The sequence below is a fragment of the Schistocerca cancellata genome, chromosome 4 (assembly GCF_023864275.1).
Source record: "Schistocerca cancellata isolate TAMUIC-IGC-003103 chromosome 4, iqSchCanc2.1, whole genome shotgun sequence".
Classification (NCBI taxonomy): domain Eukaryota; kingdom Metazoa; phylum Arthropoda; class Insecta; order Orthoptera; family Acrididae; genus Schistocerca; species Schistocerca cancellata.
In genome coordinates, this window is record NC_064629.1 from 519,777,069 (window position 1) to 519,788,327 (window position 11,259).

General features: G+C 42.5%; 1 protein-coding gene across 1 annotated transcript in view; it reads right to left on the bottom strand.

Annotated features, from left to right (window-relative positions):
* Positions 1-10,636, bottom strand: part of LOC126184727 (elongation of very long chain fatty acids protein AAEL008004-like) — a 135,577-nt gene extending 124,941 nt beyond the window's left edge. Inside the window, exon 1 of the mRNA XM_049927261.1 lies at positions 10,522-10,636. The gene's annotated coding sequence lies outside the window, so the exon portion shown is untranslated. The remainder of the gene's footprint in view (positions 1-10,521) is intronic.
* Between the last annotated feature and the right edge of the window lie 623 nt (positions 10,637-11,259).

Genomic DNA, 11,259 nt, shown 5'->3' on the forward strand with positions numbered 1-11,259 from the left:
AAAAGATTTTCTATTCTGAGAACATAATTGCTTAGATGAAGTCCATATGTCCAATCACTGATATTTATCCGTATTACACCTGTGCAGATCAGTTTGTCACTTTTTATGTAGGGCATCAAGGAAGAGAAAACTGGAGTAAACAGAGCAGCGATGCATTCCGCACGAGTGTTTCAGTTATTATTGAGAGTGTAAAGGTTAAAAATGCCACGCAGTCGGCTTTGCTACAAGCTCCAGCAATGCGTAATAATATCTCACGGTGACCTTGGACAACATGATGTCGGCCTGTGTGCGTATCTATCCATCCTGAACGTGGCACGAGCCACATGCAGCATAGTCTACCAAAACAACTGTTACAAAACACTAACACTACCATTACGTGACTAGCATATCATTCTAATTAACAAATTGAATACGTGATCGTTTGATCTATGGGAGCTAATTATTTAAGTGTGAACATTTAGACGACAAAAATGCAGAGTATTAATTTTTAGGTGGGTTGTAATTTTGTCATAACTGGATTCCAAATCATGAGATAAGAACAAACATTCAGCACAGCTAGAAGCAAATTTTATTAATGAAATAGACGAATAGTATCTTCGCAATGATAGTTTGCTGAAGTAGTCGTTTGCTTCCATTTACTTAAGGATACATTCTTTTCGAACTAACAGGAGTATTCTAAGAAACATACTTCTGTAAACATCAGGAGCAGATGAAATAGCTTTTCGTTGATACACTTCTAATAATTTACTAAACTTTAGTGGATTTTCGTGTCAGCGTGTTAATTACTAACATTACAGTAATTTTAGTGCTGGCTCGGTGGAAACTTGTTTCATTATTAAATGAATATGAAATCTTTTTCAGTTTAATTCTTGAGAATGGTACAGAGCAGCTGAAAAATTTACATACTGTCACTAACAACAGCGTACAGGTTTTATTTAAAAGACCACCGACAATGATGTGTTGTGAGGAACAATAGACTTCATTTTTTCAAGCGAGTACCACAGTCTGGAAATTCATTATTCCGGCACTGTGGGGTGTCAAAATTAGAGAACGATGGATTCAAACCTTCTTTGCATTATGTTTTGTTACGAAACCCAATAGCCATCTATGTAAAAGTTTATCAAGGACAGCAGCTGCGAGATAGCTTACTGTGTGGAGCAGGACAATAAACTGTTCCGTTTTCAGGATGATATCCATGTACACAAATTCATGATCTAGTCACTGTAGAGGATCACAGCTAGAGCACGATACAGATTTGCTGATGAGTGAGTGATCCTCATTTTGTTTAGAAACGCAACAAGAATGTCACACTGTGCAGTACATTACAAAGAGGTTCAAAATTCTGATCGCCAACTTTATTTAAGGGTGAACTTTGGCGATATATACAATCGTCAGCCTAGTTTTAGGTTATCTTCTTCACTATGTGGAGCTCTTGTTGCGTTTCTTACGAAATGTGGAAAGCCACAAATCCAAACTGTTCTCTAGCTCCCGCGTGGCAGACTCGCCATGAACAGCTCGACATTTGACTACAAGGATGTGGAGATCAACCTAAAGCACTCAGGAGGGTTGAGTAGCAGTCCATCGATCGTCAATCCGGCGCGAAATTTATCTATGGTTGCGGCTCAGTTCCCTGCCTCGTAATCTATGAAAAATATTAACACTAGAGTTTCAAATACCACGTTTCACAGTGCGTTCCAGCTCAACGTCTTTCATATGCAATGCACTCCGACATTTGATTGCAGAAGAATTTCCTTCGGTTGCAGATGTTTTAAACACTCATTTTCGAGCGGCATCATTGTGAGTATGAGGCTTCATCTTTGTGAAAATATGAAGTACATGTGTGCCTTGTTCACTGAGATATCACGGTAGCATGGTTATATTCTGGCATACTATTGTATGATGTATTCTACGTATATCTCTCACTTCATGCTCTCGTTAACTGGACTGTATTACAGCTTAACATATTACTAAATTAAAATCTCCCGCAACTTTTTTCCGTCAGTACGTAAAGGCTAATCTCAGGAGCAACGGTAGCAACGCTGATACGGTCTTCACTAAGACTGATTCACAGGGAAGATTTGTGTATAGAAGGTGCTCTAGAAGGAATGATCAGTGTTCAGGAACATGATAGGAACGATTATTCGAAGCAAAAACGTCTAGTAAACATACCTAGAATGCATACCTTAAGAGATATGAGCACTTACTCAGCTGGACAGATGTGTGTCAGTAGCGAAGGTGACCAAGTGCTCACAGCCTTTAAGGTAATGTACTATTTTAGAGCCCATGTTTACTAGGCGATGTTGCTTTTTTGTTCAGCAGAAGGGATATGTTTCACAACAGCAAAGATGGACAAGTCCTCATAGCTCTCAAGGTATGCATTTTACGTCCCATGTTTACTCCACTCTTTTTCTTTGTATGATCGTTCCTGTCATATTTGTGAATATTGAGCATTCCTCCTGGGACACCCTGTATGATCTATCAGCACTACGACAGACAAGTCGTCCTGGTTGCCCTTGGAAAGCTGCGGCGTGTAGCTGGTACAATACTACTGATTTATTTTACTTAACTTCACCGCGAACCATTCATTCATGTGCATTTCCATGGACAGTTGTAAAGCAAATTTACTTTCGTATTTCTAATCTATGTGAAGTCACAAATTTCCACGTTACTCTCATTTACATTTTACAGAACACTACAATAGATGGAAGTGTGAGATGCGACATTAAAATTACGCGACGAGCGACAGCTAATTATGTTAGTATCGTGTGTTACTTGAAAAGGAATCTGAAAACTCTTAACAGTTTATTTGGACGGATGCAGTGAGATAAATGGCAATGATCTCAACATAAAATTAGCTCTTACCGTTACGAAATTAAATAGCTGTGACGTAACGACCATCACCGACAGAAAACCTTGCTTTAATTTGTTCGAATTTGTCTGTTTTTCGCGGTACTGAATAAATGCAAAGAGGAAGGCTTGTAAAATTATTATATACTATGCTATCATAAGTACTGTCTCATACCGAAATGACGGCGATGTGAAGAAATAAAGCTAAGATCGCACTGAAACCAGTGTTCGACAGACGTGATTCAGTGACAGATGAAACTCGCTGGCCTCGACTTACGTACACTCCAACAACCGCAATAGTAGGGATTGTGATGAAACTACGGAAAATCACTGGAATCGATGGAAGGCACTTACTGCTCATTGAGCTTCGGACCAGCCCTAGTCGTATTACTATTTTTTCTGTAGTACAGCCCAGTATTTCTTCCAGTTTCCATTGCAGATGTCATATCAAATTATATTACTTCCTCTTATACGAAAAGACAGTTCAGTTTTTCATATTCGTCAAGAGTTTGGAACGAATAAATATTCAGGGTGATCAGAAAGATTCTGGAAAACTTGTAAGGGTGATGCAGAGGTGTTGTGATTAGAAGTAATTTTTAAGAAAAAAATTCAATACGTTGTGCCATTTCTGACTTAATTAGCATTGTAGTTAACCAATCAGGCTTTTGAACGACAAATTCAAACGGCCCGCCAGATAAATTAGTGTCAGTCTTTCTCATAGCTCAAATGATTGCGCACAAGACTCCTCAGCCTTTGGGTCGGTTTCGATCTTTACTACCGTCCCATGTCCAATTTTTGTATCGCTTTCCCGTTGGGTTTTTGGGAAACGAAACGAAGAACACGTCTGGCGAAGCCGTCTTTGGTCTCTGGCCGACCGCTTGAATTTGTAGGCCGAACGACCTGATTGTCTAACTTCAATGCTAATTAACTCGGAAACGGTGGAACGTATTGAATTTGTTCCTCAATTATTTCTCAGCCCAAACTACTCTGCAACACCCTTACAAGCTTTTCAGACTGTGTGTCCAGCCTGTACATACAGTGTGGATCACCTAAAGCTAGCACCGCAAATATTGCGGAAATGTAAAGTGCTACTGATGTGCACTTTTCGCAAAATCGGTAGATAGTCGGGGCTCTTATAGTTAGCTAATCAGCAGAATGTAATGACACTTAGGAAGTGTATTTTTGTACAAACATATACTTTTAAAAAAATTGACTATTGATATTAACAAACTAAAAGTATGGTAAATTCGAATATCACTGGTGTACGATTGCAGGATTCTAGTGTGAGGCGTTTACGAGATATCTTATGATGAAAAGTTTCCACAGCGACAATTGTTTACGGCATTCAAGCTACGTAGTTGCTACATACGATGTTATGTTTGCTTACAGTGCGCTTGTGTGTTCCTTGAGTTCATTGCGACTTGCTGGTCAGTCAGTGCGCGACAGACCAAGCAGCAGTGAGTGGACGATGGGATTTATCAATGAAGAAAAGCCGACACGCTCATGGTGTATGGAGAGTGTAGGAAGAATGCAGTTCGTTCTTGTACGGTGTATGCGGCAAGATATCCCAATAGTCGTCAACCATCTCGGCAATTATTTATCAAACTCTTCAACCAGTTACGTGAAGGTGGGAGTGTAACACATAGACAACGTAACAGAAAGAAACAAGTGGTGACAGAACAGGGGAAATTAATGTTCTTGCTGTCGTTGCAGATGATCAGCACGTTAGCTCCCGCGCAATGGTAAAGGGAAGTTGCATGAGTCAGGCAAGTGTCCTACGCATTCTCCATCGAGATAGGTTCCATCCCTGTCACATCTCTCTATCAAAAACTGCATGGAAACGATTATGAGAATCGGGTTAAGTTCTGTACATGGGCATGAAGACACTATACTCTAGATGTATCATGTATCTCGTTTAGTGATGAAGCCACATTTGCCAACCATGGCCAGATAAAACGCCGAAACATGCACAATTGGTCTGTTGACAATCAACGTTGGCTTCGTCAGACTGAATGGAGTGTAAACATGTGGTGTGGGATAGTCAACCACCAGCTTGTAGGCCAGTTTTTCATAGACGGAATACTGAACGTGAACAAGTATCGGAGCCTCCTAACAGACTACCTTCCATGGGTGCTACAAGACGTTTCTCTGCAGACTAGGAGGAACCTGTAGTACCAACATGATAGCTGTCCAACGCATAGTGCACGAAGTACTACAGCATGTCTTCACGAATTGTTTCCATATCGTTAGATTGGACGCAGAGGACCTGTTCCTTGGCCGGCCTGGCCCCCGGATTCGACGCTTGTAGACTTTTTTTGTAGAGCAAGCTGAAGGACGCTGAAAAATGGTTCAAATGGCTCTGAGCACTATGGGACTTAACATCTATGGTCATCAGTCCCCTAGAACTTAGAACTACTTAAACCTAACTAACCTAAGGACAGCACACAACACCCAGACATCACGAGGCAGAGAAAATCCCTGACCCCGCCGGGAATCGAACCCGGGAACCCGGGCGCGGGAAGCGAGAACGCTACCGCACGACCACGAGCTGCGGACGATGGACGCTGACTACGAGGACATACCAATTACACCCGATGAGAAACGTATTACTGCAGCTTACTCTGACATCCCCGCTGAAATGCTAACAGGTATGCAGCAGTGATTTCATACCAGACTGAAAGCGCACATTGCCGCTGCCATTGGTCGTCTTGAACACAACCTGTGATGGTCAGTTGTCTCTTTGGAAATTTGTGGCACAGTCCTATGGGACCGAACTGCCGAGGTCGTCGGTCCGCACGCTTACACACTACTTAATCTATGCTAAACCAACTTACGCTAAGGACAACGCACACAACCATGCCCGAGGGAGGACTCGAACCTCTGACGGGGGCAGCCGCGCGAACTGTGGAAAGGTGCCCAAGACCGCTCGGCTACCCCGCGCGGCAGTTGTCTCTTTAATGGTCATAATACACATAACTAGAGTATGCACTTTAGTGAGTGCTACCACCAGTATTGTACAAGTGTGGGTGTGGGAACTTTTGAAAATACTATATCTCGTAAATGACTCGCGCTAGAATCCTGCAACAAACACTGCTGACATTCTAATGTACCCTACTTTTAGTTTGTTAATGTCAATAGGCGCTGTTCCATTTAAAAAGTGTATACTTTCTAAGTATTATTACTACTATTGATTGGCTAACAATATGAGCCCCTAACTACCAGTCCATTATTAAAAAAAAAAAAGAGAGAAAACCGCACATCAATAGCATTTTCCATTTCGCAATATTTGCGGTGCACGTTTTAGGTGACACCCTGTGTACATTTTAGGGTGGTTCCACCACCTATCCTTGTGCCGAACTGTGCCTTGTGAACTTGCGACATAGCATACACTTCAGTGCTGCAAAGGGGACTTACTTTGTCACCATCTGGGCATAAGTTCTCCGAACTTCGCACACGCTGTTGTGTCCGAAGTGGTCAGCAATCTTCATTCAAGTAACCTCTTCCTAGTCTCGACACACGCAGCTGACCAAACATTGCCCGAAAGTAGTCCGCCCAAACATACATCCAGTAATGGGAAGCGGACTGTATTTCAACCTAACGACTGCATCCAGGAATTGGAAGGTCAAATCATTAGAATGATTCACATCTCTACTGATGTACCTATACAGAAGTCTTCGTGGCTACTAAGAAGACAGCGTGGTCCTTCATGGTGTTTAGAGTGTCGCATTGCAAACAGAGACAGATTTGCGGCTCTGCAGAAGTTGAAACCCAGACTGTCTTGAAATACAGTACCTTTGGCATAACGAGATAGAAATATCAAGAATAAGGAGAATAAAAAAGAAACAGCTGAACTGATTTAACCATTCTAATATATCAACATGTATAAGGCCATTGTGTGGACTTAAGAGAAAAGTGGCAAGTACTTAATAGGCACTGGAACGGAAACTCTGTGGCCCCTAACCAACCAAGGACATCTCGGCTATACCATGGAGTAATTCGCTCTAGTTGCCCCCTTAGCTACTGCCGTGTACTTGTTCAGAGGTGCGGTTTGTACTCAGTTGCACCAATGAACAAATATACAACCATTTCTAATGAGGGAGATGATGCAGCCTTGTCCTTAGCAGGTGACCCGACTGTTAAAAAGTCACATCATATTGCCACAGCAGGAAAGTTAACGAAATTTTCATCGCAATTCTTAACCTGCATGGGCAACAGGATAATTTCTCCATGCATTGAGGAAGCTGACTTGTTCCACTTCATTTCCACAAACTAAACTAAGCTATTTGTAGATGGGAAATGCCATAGTGGCTAAGTAGCTGTCGTAGTGTTGGCCTCACCAACTACTTGTTAAGGACACTGGAGTGTCTTATAAACAGCCACGCTGTCTACATCTAATCCAGACAGATGTTTTAGTCGCTCTCAGTGTAGGTTCAGGAGATTTAATTCTACCGTTGACAACCCTCTCCGTTGGAGGATATTTCCTGCTGAAACATCACTTAATAGTAATTATCTTCGATCCTGAGAAAGTTTCTGGGAAGTATAATATCATCCGACACCTCAATTCACGGAGCTTCCGAGGACGTCTTCATATGTTTTGCAGTTTTTCCTCTCAGCATATTATTTGAAATACGAAGTAAGTCATGTACTGTCTGATCGCTTTGATAATAAAACCATGTCCCCCAAGACCCATATAGCGTTTTTTATTTGTGAACTCTTTTTCAATTTGTAGCTCACATTTCAGCCATGCGGCATGCACGGATCCGCTGCGGGTAATTTTAGGAGGCTGAAAGGAAAGATAAGGAAAAGATGATTTAAGTTTTCCGCAGAAAAGTTTTCGTTTCAGCAGTTCCGAAACACACAGATCGAACGAATTCCCATCGTTCTCCCGCTAACAACGAGTCTTAATAGAATTTCTGCAAGACGATCTTTTAGAAAAAGGGTTGGTCGAAATTGTATATTTGACGTCAACGTTTAACTCTACCAGGCTTGTTGGAAGGCTCTTAATTGTTTTAGATGTGACTAATTTTAAAAAATAAAGTATTTCAAATATAACTTTTTGATCTTTGCTTTATAATGTGTTAGACAAGCACCATAATTATAAAATTATTTATACAGATGGGTAACATCAGGATTACCGTCTTGGCTGCCCAAGCCGAGTTGTACACGATCCTGAAGCCACTGGAACACATGAGGCGCGACCGAAGGAAGAAGTTTCTAATTTGCTCAAATTCCCTTAGCGCACTTCAACAAATGTACTTAGGAGCCAGCCATACGTTTTGTAAGCCTTCCCTACTTAACACATTTATTACTTTTTCATAAGGTTTAACATCTGACAGAGACAGTGAAATCTATATATCTAATTACCCTAAATTTCTATCCCTCTGTTGTATGTGAACAAGATTTCAAAGTGTTGATGAAGTTGAAAAGTATTCAGAGACCGTGGACAGACATTTATTTCGCTTGATAAAACGGCAGAGTTCATTCCAGAGATTCTGGGGTGAAAGTAGTTCGGCTGTAGCTTCAAATCAGCAAGGCTGCTTATAATACGAACTCCATCAGGTACTGGGAATAAGCTATCAGAAACAAATGACCATATAAAAAAGTAAAAACGTAAGTCTTTCAGAAAGGACAACGATGCTAAATTGTACATGAGAAGCTTAAACAAGGGGAAAGTTGTGGAGAAGATAATCGACTGTGCTGGGAAGCCGCAGAATCAGTGAGGCGCGTTTGCAGAGTGTCTGGGCGTCTCGTTACACAACTGCTCGGTGGTCGTGGGGAGCCGCTAATCGGCTGTTGGTTAATGAAGGAGGACACGGGGTGCATCAGTGCTGCTGCCATCTCCCTTTTGCTCACAGTATTCGCCGCTCGAGATCCGCCAGCCAGAGGAGCACCGCGGACGACAGTAACCTGGCGTGAAGTCGCGGAAGTTGGAGAAGCCGTACTAACGTTAGACGCCATCATGCAGCGCTGTCGAAGCCAAAATAGCATTAAATGTTACGAGAACGCAAAACTAGCTCTGCTTTCTGACGGTGTCTTTACCACTCTTCGTAGATGAGGGATAATGAAAGCACACCTTTTCGTCAAAAATACATGTTCTGTTATCAACTGAAGAATGCAATAGACATTCCGAGCATGAGGTAAAATCTTGAATCTATTATCAATGCGTAACACCAACAATAGTATACGGGGCTTCAATTCTAAACCTGTGGCACCAACTAGCCAAAAACAGTAGCTTTCTGTAAAGTGGTAAATAAGGCGTTCACCACAGCCCAAGCTCTTGCGCAGCCAGTTTTCCTTTTTACTCCTTTCATACATGCATTCGCACGCTTATGGTGACCGTAGCAGATGAAACTGGACAGGTTTTAAGAATAGATGAGTGAAGAGTACGTACGCTAACCATAATTACGAGGACGTACGATTTCAGTAGTTGCTTTAAGCGAACTTCGCTCTATGAACCAACGCTGTTATTGATGTAAAGTAATTTTCACTGCCGGCCGGAGTGGCCGAGCGGCTCTAGGTGGTACAGTCTGGAACCGCGCAACACTACGGTCGTCGGTTCGAATCCTGCCTCGGGCATGGATGTGTGTGATGTCCTTGGGTTAGTTAGGTTTAAGTAGTTCTACGTTCTAGGGGACTGATGACCTCAGATGTTAAGTCCCATAATGGTCAGAGCCATTTAAACCATTTAATTTTCACATGACACTTGACAACAAAGAGGGCGTACTTGATATTACCTTGTCACTTCTCTTCGTCAACTTCAAGATACTGTAACTTTGCTAATAATTCGGCACTTAAGTCTCCCCCCACAGAATCTACAGAAGTGTCTCCTGAAGTTATCGTGTATTTCCCTTTTTGCTGGCGAGTGGACTTGAGCCTGATACGGGAGGCGCATACGTGTCTATTGTACGCATCAAGAACGGTGAAATGTAGATGAGATGTAAAGAACTCTTAGTCACAAAATTCCTAGAAAAAATCCGTAAATTCATGTCGAACTTACTTAAGTTTCCCGGAATGTTTGGGATTTCTCTGAAAGTTTATATAATTTCCAGTAGCTCATTGAGAGAAAAGTTAATTTAGAAGTGTTTTCTCGCAGTTTTAGTAGTACCTAGCTATTGCAAAAGTTTAAAAAACAAAATTTTCCAAGAAAATTCTATAGCGGTATACCAATAATCGACTTAATCAATTTTAGTAAAGTTTAGTGCCATGTGTCGACATCCAACGTTGGTACTTATAAACATATTATAGTGGGCTCATATTTAAGTTGGAATAATAAAATAGTTCATCAAGCACTTTAAACCACAGCTGCGGAGATCAAAACACCATTAACATAGTTTTACTTTGAGTAGGTGAAACATCTTTCTGAATGTATACACAAAGTGTACGACTAATAATCTTGGGACCGTAATTCTGTTGTATAGCTTGATTAGGTGTTTTCACCCCGAGGGGTAGTAATGGAATGTGAGCGATCAAATAATAGTGGTCCTACAGAAGAGTCCTGGAAATATACACGTTTCCCAACAGAATAGCATGATGATACACTGCATCCAAAAAGCAGAAGTAGGTTCAGATTTGGTTTCGGGCGTCAGTTTTCGACCCTACGCAGACAGAGGCACCGTCTTTCAGAGATGGAGACACACGCTTTCGCTGGGACTCGCGTATGTTTACGCCGCTCACCTGTGAGGTGTGCTCCAGTGGCGAGTCTTGCGTCCGCCAAGCCGCGAGGTCGACGCCGCACTGGCCCGCAACGCGCACCGCTGCTCACAAAATGCACGCGGCGGGGGGAGCGTCCTTGTTTCGCCTGCCCCTTCCTCCGCCAGAGAGCGCTGCTGCCGCTGCCGTCGACTCTCCGGAAGGTTGTCGCGCGTCCTTACGGGCGGCCGCAGCTTCCGCCCCTACACGCACACGAAAGAAAGCGGTGTCGCCTCGGCAGCAATGTGACCGGCTGGCTGTTAGCTTCGGTGCTTAGCGACGCGTTCACTACATCATCTATGTTTTAAGTGTGTGGACAGAAGGTATTTCATGCACCATTGTCGCTTCCCACCTTTTCTGTTCTAGTCGTGAATGGTCTACGGGAAGGACCACTGTTGGTAAGCCTCTGTGCCTACTCGACTCTTTCATGTTACGTTTGTGATCTTTTTGAGAAAAAGAAATATATTTTTGAAAAAGATTCCGATTAAGAAATTCGATGACAGATTCATTATGAAGTTCTTTTTGAGGTCTGTAAAACGAAAGGAGCATACGACCAGTCGCTATGGTATACATTTCCTGCGTCTGCTATAGCAGTACTTCGGGCTGCTGGTTGTTTACGCCAGTGGCCACAAGTTCAGAGTAGACGACAGAGGGCAGTCTCCTGCCTCACAGCCGGAAGAGGAGTGAAAGCGGTTTTGCAGTAGAATGCCATGCTGTCGTCCG